The sequence below is a fragment of the Triturus cristatus genome, chromosome 11 (genome assembly GCF_964204655.1).
Source record: "Triturus cristatus chromosome 11, aTriCri1.1, whole genome shotgun sequence".
Taxonomy (NCBI): Eukaryota; Metazoa; Chordata; class Amphibia; order Caudata; family Salamandridae; genus Triturus; species Triturus cristatus.
Window position 1 is genome coordinate 417087543 of NC_140594.1, and position 21725 is coordinate 417109267.

Sequence of the window (21725 nt, forward strand, 5' to 3'; positions counted from 1 at the left end):
CATGCAATTCGGCAATGTGAAACTGTAGAAATAAATGACATTATTTGCGTGTGAGATAGCACATTACATTATTATTTCTATAGCAATTACTACCCCCATGTGGGTTGCCCAAGCACCTAGCCACACAGATAGCACTCTACACTTACATATGTACATTGTTTTAGACAAAGGCCTACACCACAGCAAAAACTAGAATAGAAACTCCCTTGAATGTAGTATTGGGATGTTTAGAAGGGGGTGGGCTGATCTGATTCTCCCTTGATCATTAGAGGGTACTGCAGGTTCATCTGTTTGTAGGCAGTGAGGCGAGAATTCGTGTTGCCATTCGTCTTTATGAACAAGATCATACGAATCCTCTGATCACATTCAGAATTACCAACTCTTAACCATTCTTCTGAACTCCGAGAAATTCTCAGTCCCTCAAAGTTTTTCAGGTAGGGAATTAATGTTTATAAATTGGTGTCTTGTATTAAAGATGGTTCTGTGTCTGGTTCTGCTGCTCATGCTACTATTGTAGTAATTCCCAAAGAAGGAAAAGATCATTCTGACCCCAAAAATTTTCGTCCTATTTCTCTTCTTAACATGGAAGCTAAGATTTTTGCTAAAATTTTAGCTAAACGCTTAGAATCCTATATTCCTCAATTGGTTCATCCTTCCCAAACAGGTTTTGTAAAGGGTCGTCTTGCACGTGATAATATCCGTACTTTTTGTCACATTCTCGGTTCAGCCAAGCGATCCAATCTTCCGGCGGCGGCCTTGGCCCTTGATGCTGAAAAGGCCTTTGATAAGGTCTCTTGGCCTTTTCTACGAGCTGTTTTATGTGCACACAATCTTGGTGATTCCTTTATCCATATGGTTATGTCTCTTTATTCCCGACCTAGAGCTAACATAAGAGTAAATGGAGCTACGTCGTCCTTTTTTAACCTTCGCCAGGGTACTAGGCAAGGATGTCCCTTGTCTCCTCTTTTATTTTTGTTATCCATTGATCCTCTTCTCAGAATGATTGACTTACATCCAGACATTAAGGGGTTCTCTTTTGGGTCTCATCAGATAAAAACAGCTGCTTATGCGGGTGATGTTCTTATTTTCTCTGATGATATTGCACTGGCCATCCCTGCTATCTCTGATACGATTTCTCTTTTCTCAAAGGTTTTAGGATATACCCTGAACAAAGATAAGACAGAGATGTTCCCCTTAAATGCTTACTGTTTCTCTTCTCATATGGGTTCGGCGGGTTTTAAGTGGCAATCTAAACAACTAAAATATCTGGGTATTTATTTTTGTTCCACCCTTTATGCTACGGTTACTTATAATGAATCTCAAACTATTCTTAAGGTGCGACGTCTTTTAGAAACTTGGTCTCCGAAGCATATTTCCTGGTGGGGTCGACTGCAGACTCTTAAAATGATGATAACACCTATTGTTAATTTTGTTTCTTCTATGCTTCCGGTAAAGCTCTCTGATTCCTTCTTTCACGAACTTGATTTACTTACTTCCAAATTTTTATGGAATGACAAAAGGGCTAGAATTGCTTATAAATTCTTACAGAAATCTTACGATAAGGGAGGCTGTAATCTTCCTGATTGGGGGAAATATCAAACTGCTTTTCTGGCGTCTCAGGGTGGGCTCTGGTTTTCTTCTCCCTCTATTCATGTTCCATCTTGGTTGTTAATAGAACAAGAATTGGCCTCCCCTCTGCCGACTGCCTCTTTTTTAACCACGAATACCCTTTCTATTCCATTCTCTCGATCTATTATTTTAGACACTATTGCTGCGGTTCGCAAGATTGATAAGAAAGTGGCAATTCCACTGCATAAAACTAGATGGTCGTCTATTTGGCGGAATTCTAAAATCAAAATTAATATTGATCCAGAGTTGATGTCTTATTGGGCTGGGAAAGGTATCTCACTTGTTAAACATCTCTAATAATGATCCTTTCCCTTTCTCTTCCCTAGCACAACAATTTTCTTTATCTAACTTAGATTTTTATACCTTTCTTAAGATAAAGGTAGCACTTGCTAAAGTGCACCTTCATCCTTCTTCCCCTACGATTACGCTTTTTCAATTATGGATCAGGACTGGTCATGTAGCGTCTAGGATTTACAAATTCTTGTCGTCCTCTACACTTCCTTCCCAAACTGTCGCACAGCAAAAATGGCTACATCATTTTGATCATAGTGTTACCGATCATATCTCTTCAGACACATGGCAAGGTATTGGTAAGCTTTCTCTTCGTAACAAAACCGCCCCCTCATTAATGCAGTCTAAGTTTTTCTCTATTAATCTTCTTCACTGGACTCCCATTCGTTTGTATTCGCTAAATCTCAAAGAAGACAATCTGTGTTGGAGTTGTGGTCTTTTACCAGGCGATTTTCAACATATGTTCTTTGATTGTTCCCTTCTCCATCCCTTTTGGGATTTAATTCACAAACACCTCATGATTATCTTTAATATTAAGTTTCAACTCTCTTTTCCATTAATTCTTTTCGGTCCGTTGGCGGCCCCGGTCCCTCTGCCTTTAGATTCCATGGAATTACAATTGTTGGATCTTTTATTGACTATTGCAGTCAAAGTAATTCTCATGGAGTGGAAATCTTTCTCTTCAGTTTCTTACCATACTTGGTGGGCTTGGGTTTCCTTTTTACGAAGTGCTCATACGTCAGTTGATCACGCTCATCTCTCTTCTTCTATATCTACTGGTGTTTGGAAAGCCTTAGATACGTACATGGAATTGGCCTCAGAAGGGTTGGTGGATCAATATCCTTTTGATTTGTCTGGTTAATGTTGTCTTGTGTGTCGGGTGAATCCTTTGGAAATCTTCTCCTCTTCCTTCACTCCTCCCTGTCTTTTTCTTTTTTTTCTCTTTCTTCATCTCTTTCCTACTTTTTCCGTCTTTTCTTCCTTCCTTTCTTTTTTCCTCTCATCCCTAATTTGCTATCTGATGGTGATACTTTTGATAATTACTTCTGCCGGTTATCAATTTTTTTTTTTTTTCTTGCCCAATAATTTATTTATCTGATATCTGCAGATTAATGAATGTTAATGATGTGTTTCTTATTATTTAATTTCAATCTAACATATTGTTTGTCAATTGTATCACTTTTGCTTGTATCCTATGTCCTTATTTGCTCCTTTAAAATAATAAAATTCTTTTGAAATGGATAAATTGGTGTCTTGAAAAGAGGAAGTAGTGCCACCAATGGTTTTCTTTCTGAGACACACAGAATTATTAGGCATGTGGCAGTCTGGAATGTATGGTGCTAGGTTGTATTTGGAGATTTTTGATTGTAGGAAATTTGTCCCTTTGCTGTTTGCCGCTGTGTGAAAGATTTACAGCTGTTCAAACTGGAAGTGTTTGTACAAAAAGTAGAACCAGGTCAACATGTTAAAATGCTCTGATAGGTCAACACAATCACCCCTTGTCATACCAATCAAGTCAGACAGCCCTGGTTACTGCAGAACATTGAAAGAGGCAACTAATTGTCGAATACACACTGCCTATGAACACATACGTACTACCTTTAAGGACATTTTGGAAGATTAATTCTAGATAAAGGTACTCCTGCTTCCCAATGCATCCATGTACTGTACTTCCGTGTACCATAAACAATTATTTATTCCGCTAGAACAGCGAAAGACTGTTTCCTCTTCCATAGCTTCTAAGCATGAAAGATGAAGTAAAGGTTTTTGTCACGTTGCAAAACCGGAAATAACAACAGTGCAAGTTGTCAGGCCAGCTCTCAGGGGCTTAGGGAACTAGTGGGCAAATGGGCAATCCTTATAATAAGTATTGCATGTTAAGATTGAAACCTCCGAACCACAAACCACCGAGAGCTCACTGGATACTTAAAAAAACCACCTTTTCAGGCTTTGAAACTCAGGAGGTAGCAATGGCAATCAAGTAAGGCTTACTCTGGGAGTAGAATGCCTAGACGCAAATAACACTTGAACAAAATGCAACAAATATAATGCCCAGATAGTGTTTACTGTAATACAAATTGCAACATTTAAAGTCTCAATAAAGATCCAATTGTGTATTAAGAAGGTCTTTTCTTAACTCCAGACTAAGTTTCAACACAAGCAATGTCTCTGCCAGGTATGCGTTAGAAAACCTACAAGCATTCACCATTTCTACTGTGGCCAGGTATGAGGATGAGAGTCATGATCCCCTTAGATGAGTGCCCAACTGCGTGTACCTATTCTTTGATTTTGGCCCTGGCATCACGCTAATGAAGTGCATGTGCAGAAGCCTAGGCCTGTCAATTCATACGATGACAGTACTGGACCTTTCCCGTGAGCTGGAGGGCTCACCAAACATGCCCTCATGGACAGACCGAGGACTACGGTTGCTGTCATGGGTTAGCACATAGAGCAGTGGTGGCAGCCTGTGATGTTTTGCGAATCCGTAGCTGTCACCAGACATTTTTAGCTGTGACACTAGAATGAAGGCTTACTGTCCAACTCGTGTACAGATCTGCTTCTATGCACTTATCTGCCTCCTACAACTATCATCCCATTTGTATGTTATTCGTGGGTGTGCACATAGCCTGCTTGGTTCACGCATGGAGTATGAGAATGGGGCACATTAAGGAAGGCCTGTGGGATCAAATTTGGATACCCCTGGCCTGGTCGTTTGCAAATTATGGAAGTGAGATTGTTTTCCCAGACAGCGGAAGTGTACTGCTGATATTCCTGAATCTGGAGAGAGAAGACTAAATCAATGAAGTGAGGGAAGTGGAGGAAATCTCCTTTCGCAATTCAATTAGTTCTTTTGCTTGGCAACCAAGCAATGATTAGTCTTCTTGAACACTGCTAGTTGGGGATTGTAGGATGGAAGACTGCAGATTATGTTGTGCACAGTAAAAGCCTTTAGTTGAGGCCCAACTTTCTGTCGCTCCCTAATCACACTCACACTTTGGCTGAAGACAGTTAGGTGCAGAAGCCTCACAACTCTCTGTGCCTCTGTTGTGAGTGTTTCAGGCTGGAGACTATCCTTCTGTGAGAAACAGAACTCTACACAAAGGCTGTGTCTAGAGAGCAGCCAGGAATGGATACTTGAAAGGAGATCCACCTCAAACTGGTTTTGGAGGTGCAGAAAGTGGATATTTAGCTGCAGTCTGATTTGACTGTATAAAAGGGGTACCCCCAATACCAGACTTGTTGTTACAGTCCCAAATCCTCTACCCTACTATGGGTTGCTACCCATTAGGCTTCCCTCCATGGCACTCTTCTAAGCGGGGCATTCCCTGTCCTAGCCGCGCACGCACCTGCTGCCTCTGAAGGTTTGGACCTTCCATTTGGTGTACACCGTGGTGCTGGGGCACTCTACCATATGTAGTCGCTTCTCATCCTTTTCACTGAAGCGCCCACTACCTTCAGATCTTCATTTGGAGCAATTTATGATACTGGCTCCTCTTATTCTGGATTTGTCATACGTATCTACAGTATTTCTACCCCAAGTCCTTTGATGCTTTTTCCATCTAACTTTCTTGCTCTTAGAAAACCTTTGAGTCCTGATGATGATACCAATATCCACTTAAGGGATCAAAACAGCAACTGTTGTGACAGACCCTACGTGCACTATTTATCAATTTGTAATTGGCCATGCTGTTCTTGTTTTAAATTTACATTTTGACCACTATTATCACATGTGTACTACCTAAGGAAGAGCACAAAGCACATTTTGTCAACTTCAACCGGTTAATATGTTTGATTTTCCTTTTTCATATTTTTTTCTCATGTTACAAATAAACAACCATTTGGTATTTAAGACTGCTGATATTGTCCACTGTTCTGATATGCAATGACTACCCAAGGTCCCTGACGACTCTCTGGTTTTCCGGTTTCTTAGTACCACTGTTGATTACTCAGAGCACTGCTGTGCAACAAAAACTGCTGACTACCTGTCTGCCATCTTTCCAGAGGTGAGAGGGTATCTCCTGAGTCTGACCTTTAGCTAGAAGAGCTGTATACCTGCCCGGAAGCACTTAAACATCTGTCAGTCTGCTGAGAGAGGGAAGAAGCCTCCCAACCCTGCAAGAGGAGTGTCTTTCAAGGAGGAGTGAGGTACAGTGTGTCCCAAGTGTCTGTGAGCCATCCTAAGGAAGAAGACTGAGGTGAGCAATCTGTAGACCCTGGTGTCTATGGGCCTGCACTCTCTCCACTGGAATTCCAGACCTAAACGATTAAGACTCAGACTGTGATTGCTAAGGGCTCAGTTGGGACTCTGAGCCTGAGTCAAAATACGGTCTACGCATGGGGCCCATCACCATGAGAAGATTGGCCTGTGCTTGGCTGTGTCGCCATCAGAAGAGTTGCATGTGTGTAGCTTTATCACCAACAAAGAATCGGCCTGTGTAAGGCTACACCACAAGCAGAAAATTGGCACGTTCCTGCCTGCACAGAGCGTAGCGAGTCAACAAGGGTGTGACCAGAAAGAGTATGGACAATCAGTTCATGCAGGACTCACCTGTCTGCACCATGGCCTTCACCGGTAACAGTGCTCCCCTCTGCTCAACAGGGGCAGAAGAGAACTGGGGACTAAGCCAAAACAGGACTGCGGGATCCAAGTCTACTAGACAGGTGCCACAACAGCCAGTGTGGAGATGCCAGAAGGAATTGTTGGTAGTGCCACATCTCAGAAGCAGGAGAAGGGTGAGCCCCCCCCCCCCCGAGAAGGTAGACAAGCAGTTGCCAAAAGTACTGATTCACTGGAGGTGGTAAGAAACTGTAAAAACTGAACTGTGAGAGGCTGAGCACAAGTATGTTAGAGGGGAGCTCTGTACCTGAGCCATGATCATGTGATCACACATTCCTGATTGGGGGGTTGGGGTGCAATCACCAAACCAGACAGAGGATCGGGGGAGAGATAGCGGCTAGAGATGCAGCCCTGCTTAACAGCTCCCAGAACACTAAATTGTGTTGTGACTATATTTGTATTCTAGTGTCGTGTAGTTCCTACTAATTAGTAGGATTTGTACATTTGTTGGACAACATAAACTAGGGGCTTGGTGCTTAGACTGATTCCGGACATCCCACTAGGATTTGTTGCCCTATAGACCAGCTAGCTCACAGTGCCAGAGTAAACCCCCCTAACGCTATCAGGGAGCAGGTGGTTTCCGGCAACCACTGAACATGACAAACCCTGACCCCTCAGGGATTGTGGAAACACTACAGAACCTTTCGCTCAGTCCCTCGTGCTCACTTATTCTCAGAGAAGTATACAGAGAATACACAGTTGGACGTTTTTTAATACGTTTATTGAACCAACGGTATTCTTGTATAAAACACGTGCGCTGCAATGATTAATAGATAGAAGCAGATAAAGGTGATTACGAGCACCAAAAGCATAAATAGTGGATAGTTCTACCATGATGCTTTAGAATGGATATATGGAGGCATATAAAACGAGGCAGTAATCTGGCATACTCCTACTATGCAAACCCTACTCTAAGTGTTCCTAGAGTGTGTGTAGGTGTACAGCCAAGAATCCCCCAAGGAACGATCCAACCCCATTACCTGATGGGAGAGAATGAAGGACCCCGTCTTGGTCACGAACTGGACACCCTTCACGAGATTTCAGACCACTGCATGGTGAAGTCTCAGCATGCCGGGACCCTCGGTGTCAGCTGGGGTGCCTCCTCTACCAATCTATCAGGATGCTCATCTTTTATAATAGAAAGCAGCCTTGGGATGTGCGTATAGATTAGTGATGTTATGGATATGTAGATAGCCCTGTCACCCGTGGATGAAGACAGAGATGACATTTGTACATAGTGTGAAAAGAGACCTTGTACATGATGTTTAGGGCATTGTGATAATGTTGTGCGAAGCTATTTGTGTAAACAAGTTTAGTTTCAGGGAAACTAAGCCAACATTGTCGTGCACGCAAATATGTGCAAAAGTTCACAGCTGAAATGTTATAGTGAGGACAATGTAAGAAATAAGCTGCTTCGCTACATGGTCCTAACCCGGGAATATAACACTAGTGTGCATTAAAGTACTTTTGTTTCTTGAATTTACCAACCGGGTTGGACATTTAGTCATTGCGCTGCTGTGTAATTGTTGAGTTCTGAGCTTGAGCACCCATCGCTATTGCTGTGAGAAGCCTGTGACTGCTCGCCATTGCTGTCACTGAGAGCCAAGTGCTGAAGGGTTAGTAGTTGCCTCAGTTCACAGAGCCATAGCAGAATGGACCCCGGGACATCAGAGGTAAAGAGCCCCAACCCCCACAGTGGAGACGCAATAGCCCTGGGGAAACTGCTACAAAACAGATGTTCTCGTCATTGTCTTCAGCTCTTCCATGACACTTCTGGCAGGAGGCACTTTAGCTCTTTGGTAACTATTTGTGAGAACTCTGTTCTCAGCAACAGTTGTCTTGGGGTAGGGCTGGGCATTAGCAAATGCCTCCAGTCTCTGTAGCACTCAGCTATTCAAGTAGTGGTACTAAGAGCACCACATGAGCTGCTGGGGATTGCTTCTTTGAGTGAGCAAGGTAGGTTCTCAGTATGAAGGGGAGTCTACCTCCTTCTTTCAGCAATGTGAGCTTTTTCTGCATTCCCTCGAGTCTGGTCACGGCTATTACGGAAATGTAGCATTTCTTCCTACCCCTCAAGCAATTCTTCTCTATCTGGGTGCAAAACGTCTGAAGAAGGTCAAGCTGTGCATACTTTCCTGACTCAGAGGGCCATTATATATCCTCAGAGAGTGGACCCAGTTAGCCACTCAAATCTATTGTACCACTTGGATTTCTTTAGCGGGAATCTTCAATTGGCTTAGAGTACGTCTTGATTCAAATTCAAACTGGTTTCTTGGAAATCAAGATTGTGTAGAAGTAGCTCTTGCTATAGAAAAGGTTGAAGGACGCTGGTCTATACGCGGCATAGAATATTTTGGGTGGACGATATTCAGAATTTGATATTGTAGTTGAGCACCATTCACACGAAGCATAAGACAAGGTTGCTACCAGCAGTGTCAGGAAAAGCTTTATTATAATAAGAAGTCTTCACATGACTAATAACATAGCAGTCACAGAAGAGTGGTCCACTGGCACAAAGGACATACTAAAAGCTTTGAATAGACACATCTCGGTATGAACTATTGTTAAACAGCAGTTTAAATATGCTTTGGCTTTTCAATCTTTTTGTTTACAAACCTCAGCATGTCAGTTACTTAAAATACATGGTTTTCTATCAAATATGTACTTTTTATTTTGGATTATCTTATTCATTGTTTTTTCTTGCAAAGTGATCTTTTTTAATATGGCTAGAGTAGACACTCTGAATTAAGTACTCTGCTGGGCACTTCAGGGAACTACACCCAAGGTACTGGTGAGCTCCTAGTAGCTCCCGAGCTATCCGTTGGAGACCCCCTGACCTAGACTCATCTTGAATCACTTTGAGTAGCAGGTGTGAGTCTAAATCTTAAATAACCTGCCAGCCAATAAAGTTATTTACAACTTAACATTCATCCTTCACACTTAACAGATTTAGTAAACCCACTTTGGATTTACTATGTCTTAAAGTGACTGCTAAACGGACCACTTCAAATTCATTCACACAGTCAGCCACGTCAGGAAATTGTATATTCTTGCAGTGGCGGCTGCTCGCATTGCGAAGTGGTGAGCAGCGTGAGGGGGGAATATAAAACAAAAACACACAAGACAAAATAAAGAAATCTAAAATTGGAATTACCTGCCACTCCGGCGGCCGCTGCCTTGCTCCTCTCTCCTGATTCTCAACTCTGGCAGTCCAGGGCTGGCGCACACTGCGAGGGCTCCCAGATGCTAATCTAGACGCTTCTCTCATGCTGGGAATACTATTACCCAGCATCAGAGAAGCGCTGGGATTGGTCTGACCAGCCTGGTTTGGTACTCGGACAGTGACTGGGAGCCTAGGACTGTTCTCCACCTGGCTGCGTAACACAGCCTGGGTTGGAGAAAGGCTAAGTGCACATGTCGGTTTAACCATCCTAAAATGGCTGTCTAAACTGACATGCGCACTTAGCAGTGCCCGTTATTTCTCCCTAAAGTTGAGGATGGCTCCGCCCTGACCCAGCTGGTTCTGGCTCAGTGAAAAATAAAATGATGATAAAATTGTTTTATTACCATTGTATTTTTCACGTTTGCCTCTACTGGCTTTCAGCAGTGGGGTTACGCCCCTCCGCTATAACGGAGGAGCTGCCCTAGTATTCTTGTTGCAACTGGCACTATATCAAGAAAACAGAGAAATGGCTTAGGAAAGGGTAACTTTTGGACTTGGAATTACCATTTGTGTTGGATTCAATATGGGTTGAACTGCAGCTTATTAGTGCCTTCATTATCCAGCCACGATTTTCTGTTGCTTTTTCTTACTACATACACTCTGCAACCTATGGGTAATTAACCGGGTGGTAAAGCAAGTAGTGGTATTTGAGATTTCTCGACCGCATTTTCCATAATTATTTCAAAGTACTCTAAGATCATAAAAGAGATAGCTGCAGAAGAAAAAGTCATCTTTGTCGATTCTCTGATTAGTGCTTTCATTTGCTAGAACAAAGCATTGGTTTGCAGAAGTACTATTCCCAATTAAAACGGATTCAATTTGCCGCAACCAACTGTACGAATAAAGAAATCAAGCAACCCTTCTGATGTATATAATGGCATGAATATCTAGTTATCTTGCCAATTTGCGCCCTCCTCTTATTTAATTGTAAAGTTGCTTTTTGAGAGCATCCTTGTCTGAAGATCCGATGAACAGGTTTGGTTATGTGTTTTGTTGATCTTTTGGAATAGTTAGTTGATGAATAAGGATTCTGACTCCCAGGTTAAGTTCCTTCTTGCATATTGTCTGCGGAGTAATCTTTGAAAAGCTGTCATTAACCACAACATTGTTGGCTAGATTGAGGCAATGATGTATGTTTCCATCCTGGCACGTGCCGGAATTCTATAGATGCATTGGGGTTTAGGCGAAATTTTTCAAAAATGAGGTATGATCTAGGCTCCTGTGCTTATATTATTATTGTTAATTTTAAGTTGAGTGGTAACAACCGGTGAAAGAGGATATAGCTGTTGCTTGCCATAATTAGTAAAATCTTTCATTGCCTTGTTGTGTAAAATCAGTCATGCAACTCAAGCAACTTAACTGACATTTTCTACCACTGGGATAAATCGCCCCTCAGTTACTGCACTCTGGCTCACATTTTCTCCCTTTTTAGGTCTAACCTGGCGACACAGAGCATGAGCTGCTCGCTTGTGAGACTATTGTCATCGGTTTTGCTTTGGAAGCGGGGTGGAAGCTCCACCCATGGTTTTCATTGGCGCACGTGAAAAATCCTTGCTTTTGATTGCAAGAGAGGCATGTTTGTTCCCTCCCTGTCTACTGCTTGCCGCACCTGCCCGGACAGCAGATGTGCACGGGCACGGCGTATCTTTTGCTCGCGGCGTCGCTTTCACTTTCACTGTCTGCAATCTGCTTGCTTCCATCTTCATCTCGCTCCCTTTACGCGACTCAGTTACAGCAGCACAGAGCTGCTGAACCCGTTAGACGAGTCCGCCCTGATCTCACCATCTGACCATGGGGCAGAGAGGAGCTGCGACGACCGATGATAAGATGGTTTGAAGTTACTCACTTTGGTGGCGCCCTATCTTTCGCTTTGCAGTTTAAACGCTTATAGTTTGTTGATCGGCAGTTGAGCCGCACGTCTATAAATGACTATTTGATCTGTCACTCTTGAGGCTGTCAGTGGCAAGGAAACCCGATTAGACTTGAAACCCGCGGTTCACCTTTGGTTGCAGGGCAAGATTTGAACCGTCGTGTGAACTTTGATGTAAGAAAACAGCCGCACTTGGTCCACTAGGCGTGGATAAATCCCTCACTGGGTACACAAACACAGAGGGTGTTTAATGTATGTGTACCGATCACCATGTTGTCTTTGTCTGCTACAGCCGACAACATATTTCCGTTGCACAGAGCATCTGAAAGTAGATTTCAGTGCAAATTCCTGCTGGGTAGTAGAGTGTGGATATTTGTAATTGCATTTATATAGCGCTAATACGACATTACCCTCTTTCTACACACCACATGTGTCTCTTGCCAGAGGAGGATGTAAACATCACCATGTTGGAAGCAGTATCCAGCTCTGCCAGTGGCGTCAAAATTCACTTTTTGGATGAGTGCCCCATAATTCGTGAACTGATAGTGTACGAGGCGCGGGCTCAAAATGATTCTATGGTTTACTATTGTGACTGATTGCAAACAAAAACTTGTAGAAGGGGTATGACTCAAAACACTGCACTTCCACTATTGTGAACTTTCGGCAATATGTGTGCAAATGTTGTCTGCATACCAGTGAACGCTGTCTGATTGTGTGATCATGTTAATGGTGCATAAATGATTAAGGACAGTGAATGGCTGCATACATGTGTACCCTAATTGCCAGTATGTGTTTAATTACCAATGGGGGCACATATGTCGTGAGTGTATAAAAGTGTACTCCTCTGTTATGTGTGCCTGCTTATGTTGTAGCTGCAGCCTTCCTCCCTTCCACCCTTCTTGTTCTTGTATATGCATATGTTGTGGACGCATGTGTGGTTAGGCTGATTGTGTGTACAGGCGTTGATCTTGTATGATTTTGTGCTTGTGTCAGTAGTGCCTAAATGGTGCCTGCAGGCACGGGTACGCCACTGGCATCTGCATTGTGGTATTTATGTGTGCATGTTGTGGGCTGGATGCATGCAAGTGTGGCTGTTTGTTTCTGTGTTGCTGTGTGCACGTGTATAGTCCGTACTAGGGCTTTAAGTGAGCTGGGTCCTGCCGGTGCTCTGCACTGGCAGTTCTAAAAGCAGGTGCTGAGACGGGTTCCTTATCAGGCTCTCCATTTTTACCCTCAGGATAAAAAAAATCTTAACTCTGCAGAAGTACCACTCTTCACTGCCTTTGATGTACCTTCATGGAGACTCCTTATACTTCTTTCACACTCCCATCATTTCAGAATTAAAGCATTTTCGGATATTATATACAACGAAGCCATAGTTGTTGCTTATTTATCTTGTGCAACTAACAAACATTGGCAAAGTCAATACTCCTGGCTTGTTACTGCCCAACTCTCCGCCCGCTGACTCACAGCCTCTCCTGCCGAGAGTCTCACTACTATCCCTGCCAGCATCTTCTTTCTCCTGCTCAGCCGGTCTGGGGCAGTGAGACAGTAACGCATTTTGGTTGGAAGAACCAATAGAGAACTCAGCGGAAAAAAACTATTATTTCAAACACTGCACAGCTCTACAAGTAAATCTGAAACCGGGAACTTCACTACACACCCCATACACTCCATAACACATTATTAAAAGACATTGTCATTTACAACGCAATTTACAACGCCAATAGCTCTAACTTAAGCTAATGCGAGACCTATTGCATTTCCAATGCTTGTATTCTTTGGTTGCAAGTTATGTACCAATAAGTAGGGTTCTTTTTTGACATTAGATGCTGTTTGAAGAATACATGTGTTTTCCTGAGTGCTAATTTAGTGTGTTATCCTGTTGGTGACTGTTAATTGCCCCTTTGCAGAATAAGTTGTAGTTGGTGCAAAATCCTACTGAAAATAAGGTGATTTGTTGGCTATTTGACATCTTTGATATGGCTTGGTTGCAACTGGAACTTGATCCCCTTTGATTCAATTCAAGTAGCAAGAGCATCAACTTGATTTATTTTCATAAAGGACACAGAATTTATGTTTGATGGTGGGAGGATGCTAATGCATCCTCCAGGAGCTTGCATCGCTTATGTATTTGTGACGCATATATTTGGCCATCTGTACAAGCGAAGGCCAACATTTTTTTTAAACCAAGGCCTTACTTCCATACAGCTGTATGATAATATTTTCTACATTTGCTACAAGTGTTGTTATGTAGTCTAATGTGCTGACGGAATGTCCATATTGGATCACATTCAACTGCATCCGAATACTGGAAATGTGTTTGCCATTGTCTCAATTATTATAGTTCTTTAGATTCCACAATATGGCCTATGTCTGAGATATGTTCTACACAATTCATTTTAAGTGGTGCATATAAGTGCAGATATAATTATTCCCTCCATTAAAACATCTCTGCCAGTTCTGTCAGATTTCCAAATTTTATATCTTATACTATAGCCAAGCAATCTACAATGTTTTTTTCTCTTCAGCGCCGGGGCACTCCTGGGAGTAGCCGCGTGCTTTACAAATACCATATAACATAACATAACATAACATAACAAGTTCATAATTTTAAAAACGATTATATTAAAAATGATTCAAGAGGTCACTCATCTACCTAAGTGTTCTCTCATTAGAACTACTCATTAAACGGGGGCGTGGTATTACGAGGACAAAGTCTGGTAAGTTGAAGAGGTTTATTGGTCAGATACATGGAGCGCCGACTCTAACTGCTATATTGCTTCCACTCCCGTTCGAAACTGACCAGTCGGTCGGTTCCCCTGGAGATGGAATTGCAAGTGCATGCAGTGCAGTTTAAATGATCACAACACATCCCCCTTACAGGGAAAACAAAGCAAGGAAATATTAGCAAAGACAGAGGTCAAAGTAAAACTTAACAAAATCAACAGCAATAGAAATTCAGAATTAACTTCCAACAGCAATAGGTAAAAACTCAAAAGGAGAGACTAAGACATATCATAATCGTCATACCTTGATGGAAGACGATGACTCCTAGAAGGATGATGTGGAGAATCACTATTGGAAGGTGCTTGTGGGGTAGGTGATACATCTGGACATGATGGAAACATAGATGTATCATCATGGAACTTTGCCAACCGAGACATACTCCACATACCCCCATTATGTACAGTAACCACATTTTTGTACACAGCAGTGATAACAAAAGGTCCCAAATAATCAGTTTCCCCCTTTTTGTGCAAGCGTGGTCTCTTGACCCAAACCCAATCACCAACAACCCATTTAACAATCTTAGTAGAATTTTTCTCATCAAATCTTTGTTTATAAGCATTTTGATACGTTTTGATTTTATCACTCACTTCTTCCTCACTTAAAATAGAACCTTCAATAGGAGGTAACCATTTTGGATTGAGCTTAGAGGAAGGAAATCTACCACGTAAAATGTGAAAAGGAAATCTCTGTAAGAGACAGTTAACAGCAGTGCGGTGAGCCCACCATGTGTCTCTTAAGATTCCTTTGAGGGGAAGTCTCGATACTACAGCTCTTTGCACACACGCTTTGACAACCCTGTTCATACGTTCTGCCAATCCATTGGCTTGAGGCGAATATAAGGCAGTTCTCTGATGAACTATGCCATAGTCATTCAAAAATTCATGCATTTCTTGGGAAACAAACTGGAGCCCATTGTCAGTGACAATATACTTTGGAATCCCTTCAGTGGCAAACTCATCTTTAAGAAAGTCAATTACAGTTCTTGTACTCACCGAACTCACACACCTAGTGGAGACCCATTTGGAGGAATAGTCTACTAAAAGAATCACATACCTGTCTCCAGGGCTCAATAATTCAAAAGGACCCATTAGGTCTAAACCCAGTTTTACCCACGGTTCCTTGGGAATATCCACAGTAGAAAGCGGAGTATTGTTAACAATCCGAGACTTATCACAAGAGCTACACTCCATACATTCCTTGACTACTTTTTCAGCCTGACCATCCATTCTCGGCCACCAATACCTCTCACGCAGCCGAGACTTAGTAAGACCTCTACCCAAATGTCCTTCGTGGGCTAAATTAATCAGTTTAGGTCTAAGTCTCACAGGAGGAATCACCCTTTCGCCTCGCATGAGTTGTCCATGAGAGAGGGTGAGCTCACACCTGACTGCCCAAAAGGGAAGTAAATCAGAATCCATGTTTTTGTTGTTAGGCCAACCCTCTACAACAAAACGTGTTAAAATTGGAAACAAGGGGTCTTCTAATTTAGAACTCTCCCATTCACTCTCAGGAATTGTGGACTCTTTAACCCAAGCGACACTAAAAATGTCACAATCAGGGGAGATCGCTGTGTAATCAACAGGTAACCTTGATAAACAATCGGACACCTTGTTGGCTTTACCTGGAAGATATTCCACAGAGAAATTATATTCTTCAAGACCTTCACTCCAACGTTTTAGTCTTGGAGTGAGCCTCTCACTTTCTGTAGAGGAGAACACTTGAGTTAGAGGCCGGTGATCAGATCTGCCCACGAAAGGAATACCCCATAAATAAAATTTAAAAGGTTTGATTCCCCAGACTATAGCGAGTGCTTCTCTTTCTATGCAAGAGTATTGTTGTTCTGGTTTCTTTAATGCCCCGGATGCAAACACCACAACTCTCTCCTCACCATACTCCACTTGTGAAAGTACAGCCCCCAGACCACTCAGACTTGCGTCCGTAGTGAGGATAGTTCTCTACTTAGGGTCGAACTGACCCAAAGTTGGCATTTTACCAATCGCTTGTTTAACCAGACTGAAAGCGGAAGCACACTCAGGAGACCAAGCAAAATGTACACCCTTTTTGAGTAAGACTCTGATGGGCTCCACTACATAGGCAAAACCTTGGATGAACTTGGAATAAAATTCAGCAAGTCCTAAAAAGGACCTAACTTGCTCCTTGTCCGTTGGAGTAGGAGCATCAACAATACTTTTAGCTAGATCTAATTTGGGTTGGATGCCTTCCCCAGAGATTACATGGCCCAAGTAAGTTACCGAAGACACACCAATTTTACATTTCATGCGATTGACAGTTAACCCACTTTCATTCAGTCTGTGAAGAGTGTTTCTCAGGATTGTGTTGTGTTCCGGCTCATCCTTCCCGTAAATTAAAATGTCATCCTGAAAAAACATGACATTGGGAACGCCTTTTAGAACTAATTTCATTATACGTTGAAAACAAGCAGCCGAGCAGGCTAAGCCAAAAGGCATCCTAATGAATTGGAAGGCTCCAAGTGGTGTGACAAACGATGTGAGATGTCTTGAATCTGGGTGGAGGAGAACCTGATGGTACGCAGAGGATAAGTCTAAGACGCTAAAATCTTTAGCGCCGTTAAGTAAGGTAATGGATTCTGAGATGTTGGGAAGTGGTTGACGGTCTACCCATATCCATTTGTTTAGGCCTCTCAAGTCAACACACATTCGAATGCTGTTCCCACCATCCTTAGGGGCCAAAACCACTGGAGCCAACCATTCTGAGGATTCAATTTCCTCAATAATATTGTGGGAAACTAGTCTTTTGAGTTCAGACTCAAGAGGTATCAACATCATATTGGGAACCTTCCTGTACAACTGGTAAAGCTCTCTCCTTGAGTATGATACGGTGTTCGAAATTTTTGAGTAGACCTAACTTATCGGAGAAAACCTGGGGAAATTCATCAAAAAACGTACACGATGATGAATTGTGGTCTACTAACATAACTTGTTCCGAAGGACATCTGACATTGGGATTCAAAATTATACCCAAATCTCTTTGGTGCCTCCATCCTAGGAGATTGTCACCACGTTTGGCCACATACATTTTCCCAATTGTTTCTCTACCTTTAAAACGGATTTTTGAAATGACATAACATCTATGTGAGAACCTCCATAACTCACAGGATTTATATCGGGGGACAGTAATTCAAGGTCAGGAAAAGTCTTGTCCCAAATCTCATTCCCAATCATAGTGAATGGAGAACCTGAGTCAGCTAAAACAACAAACAATTTTTCTCCAATCATCACATCACACTCTGGCATGTGAATATGTTCAACATCTACTGCGCCATCATTTCTTACACTTAGCATCGTGGTTTTGGTTGGGACACATGAATTAGCATTCTGATGGGTAACATCAATGGTGTGCACTCTTCCTCCAGATTTACATACCCTTGCATAATGACCTTTGATACCACATTTAAGACATGTAGTGCTCTTAGCATAACATTGGGGATAATTGGAAGAATGATTGTTACTAACCCATCTGTAGCATTTCATTCTCGAAGTGTCTGAAAACGTTTTCGGTTTAAAACTTCGGGTCACTCTGGACACATTATCAACAATTTCTTGAGACTGACAAGTAGAAGAACAAGGTTCTTTTTGAGTAACTTTGTGAATACTGCTTGGTGTCGGGGTGTCATCAGAAGAAGATTTTTGGGTTTTCATTTCTTTGACCCAACCAGACGTGTTTTCCATTCCTTCAACAATAGCTACAGCTTCCTTGAGAGAAGGATTCTTTGAAAGAAGTTTCTCTTGCACTCTGGAACTATTGGTGCATCTAACAAGTTGGTCCCGAATTAGTGAATCAGTTAAGTCGCCAAATTCGCAAGTGCGTGCAAGAGTTTTGAGAGATGCTACATAGTTTCCCACTTTCTCGTTGTGTTCTTGAACTCTCATGAAGAATTTATGTCTTTCTAAGACAACATTAATGCGAGGCCCAAAATATTTTTCCAACATTTTCATGGACATATCAAAAACATCCGAGGCATCACCACTACCTTCACCAATGGGAATTGCGTCAATACTCTCGCCAGTATTACGAGGACAAAGTCTGGTAAGTTGAAGAGGTTTATTGGTCAGATACATGGAGCGCCGACTCTAACTGCTAACTTGCTTCCACTCCCGTCCGAAACTGACCAGTCGGTCGGTTCCCATGGAGATGGAATTGTGCAAGCGCATGCAGTGCAGTTTAAATGATCACAACACGTGGCTTGCTGGGCTGCGGAATGGCTGCTCCCTGAGAGAGCTCCGCCAGCCGAGACACAATCCGTCCACTGATCCGTGCAAAAATGGTTGTGGACTGGCTGTTCCTCTACATCCCGCACGTCGGAGTACTCGTGGCATGCAGCGGTGACAGCGCTTGAAATATCGATGCGGTGGAGCAACAATTCTGGTCCCGTAAGGTTGTGAGCGGCAGGCGTGTGGTGCGCTGTGAAGCACTGACGCGGCCGGCGCGTGTAACAGAGGTCGGGGTCTGATCTCGGACCCAGATGCGATGATAGCTCAGCGCTGATGGTGGTTGAGGCAGCGGGGATGGGGCGCGAAGGCGGCTCTGCGGCGGAGGCCGCCATTTTGTGACGAAGCTGGGCGGACAGGCAGAGGTCGGAGTGTGGTGACCGGCACAAACGAGGTGAGCTGCAGCGACGGAGGTACGGGACGGGAGACAACTGACCCGGAGTCACGGCTTGCTGGACACTGTAGGAGGCAGAGATCCGGATCTGGGGGGAGACCCATTGGGGCAGTCAGGCTATCTCCTCATCGGGGGTGGCACGGTGGGCTCCTGGTGCAGCATGTGGTGGGTCTACGGCCACGCCGCCTCCAGGTTAGAATCTGAGCAATAGCTTTTGTGAATAACGTCGCCCTGTGCCTGCCTGAGGGGTCTTCATTGCTGGCGCTTGCCGGAATGCGTGGAGGGGTACAACAGGGTCATCGCGGGCCAGCTGTGATAGTCCGACCCTACTGATCGTTGGGCGTCACGGAAGGTGGAGCTGCCCAGGCACGCATTGTGGGCTCTGGGGTGCGAGAGAGGGAACCGGGGGCGCACTGCGGCCTGGGGACACCTAAGAACTTTGCGACATAGGCAAGCAGGACGCAAATCAGCCCAGACTAAATTTTGAACAGCGAAAATCAACAAGAGAATTGGAGCAATAGGTAGGCCTGGGCTAAAATTTCGTTCCGTTCACGGAAATTGCGATAATTTGAAATTTCGCGTTCTGGGGAAAGCGCGAAAATGTCAAAATTTCAGCATTCTGCAGCTTGGCGATAATTTGTTTCTTGCTCGCGCTGTAAAATAATACATTCTCGCGCGCGCGCGATCTCCTTACCTGAATCCCTGCGTTCGCCAACAAGTTTTCTTGATCCGGTCGCGTTCTCCATGAGATGTTGTATTGTTTTTAGCCATTTGCGCTGTCTCGCGACAGTTCGCGCCCGCAGTGACGTCATGCGTCACGCAATCACGTCTTTCTTCTCGCGATTATGCACCGCGAGACAACTGAAAACAAGATGGCCGCGCCCTCGAGCAACCACATGGGTAAGTTGGCGAGCCGCAACCATGCAGAAAATCTCGCGAACATGCGGGAAAAAAACTTCAGCATCTTCGCGATATTTCCGCGTGTTTGCGATAATTTGTAACATTTTCGCAATAATTTGCGAAAGTGGATTTCGCAAATTCCGCCCACCCCTAGCAATAGGGAGACATGGCCTCTGGGGGTGCGACGGAGGGTAGGCAAGAAGAGCATGGTGAAGACATGAGATCCCTCATGCTAGAAATGCGCTCTAGCCTGCGCACTATAGACGCAAAGCTGAACAACCTTACTTCCCAGATGGAATCGGTGAAGACGCAGGTGGGAGTACATGAGCACCGGCTAGATGTTCTCGAGAATAAACAGTCGGATTTCCACGATTTTCAGGTAGAGACAAAAGACCAGCTGTCGCAAATGGACAGGCTATTGGGGGTAATTAGGGCAAAGAACGAGGATTTGGAGGCCAGATCGCGACGAAACAACGTGCTCGTCACGGGCGTTCCGGAAACCACAGCAATCTCGAAAATGGAAGTGTACATCTATGACCTGCTGCGGGATCTGTTTGCGACGCACCTGTCACCTCAGTTCGCAGTGGAAAGGGCGCACCGCACCCTGGGGCCTCGGCCACCGGTGGGGGCGCCGCCGCGTCCTATACTGGTCAGAATTTTAAATTATCAGGATCGAGATGCTATACTGCGCCAGGCTCGCACAATGGGGTCCATACAGTACCAAGGGAACCAAGTGGCCTTTTACCCGGATTTCACACCTGCGGTCCAGGCGGCCAGGCGGGAATTCTTGCTGGCGAAGCGGATCCTCATGCAATCTCAGATCCCCTACTCCTTGCTCTACCCTGCCAAACTGAAAGTATCTCATGATGGCTCCACTCACCTTTTTACCGACGCCAAGTCCGCCTTGAAGTTTGCCAAGCATGTGGGCGGGAAGCCGAAAAAATCTAGCCCCCGACCCAGCGGCGCTGCCGAAAACCAGCTAAGTGACAATGACTGAACCATGGGTGGTGGTCTGCCTTTGGCTGTACTGTTTGCGCAATGTTCAAGAAGGGGGGGAATTTGATGTTGGCCACCGAGAGGGGTGAGATAAGTTGACTTAGATCTGTTTTTTGATATTGTGGTTCTCCCAACCTGAATATTGTAGTCCGTTTGGAGCTCATTGTTTGGACTATTATCCAGAATTCTCTGCTTATATCTCTGCTATAGCATTGCATACACACTCTGCTCGTATTGTGGATTGTAGAAGAGATGTGTTTATTGATTGTAACCACAAGTTAAGGGTGGTAGTGTTAATAATATTTGAGCCATGGGGAGGTTCCTGTTTAGGGCACATTGCAAGTCCAACCATGGTAGTATCTTGGCCACCCTGGCAGGGTTTACCGCTCAGCACTCTTTCGTCCCCATGGGAAATTTCCTGCGTGATTTCGATTGTATGTTTTTCAAGGGGGGGGGGGTTGTGCTTTAACCTAGTTGGGGGGTTGTTGTGGGTGGTTGGGTGGGGGTGGGGTTTCAGCTCGTTTGGTTTGGGGATGCGTGGTCTCGTCATGGTGGGTACGATTTACATAAATGCGAAACACTCCATTTGTCAAAGGGAAGATCTGCTGCAATATATTTGTCTGACATACACTACTCGAGACTACCATAAATTGTTTGACTTGGAACATACGCGGCCTTAATGACTGTAGGAAGTCCCGCGTGGTACATGCCTATCTTGCAAGACACAACATTGACATATGCCTGCTGCAAGAGACTCATCT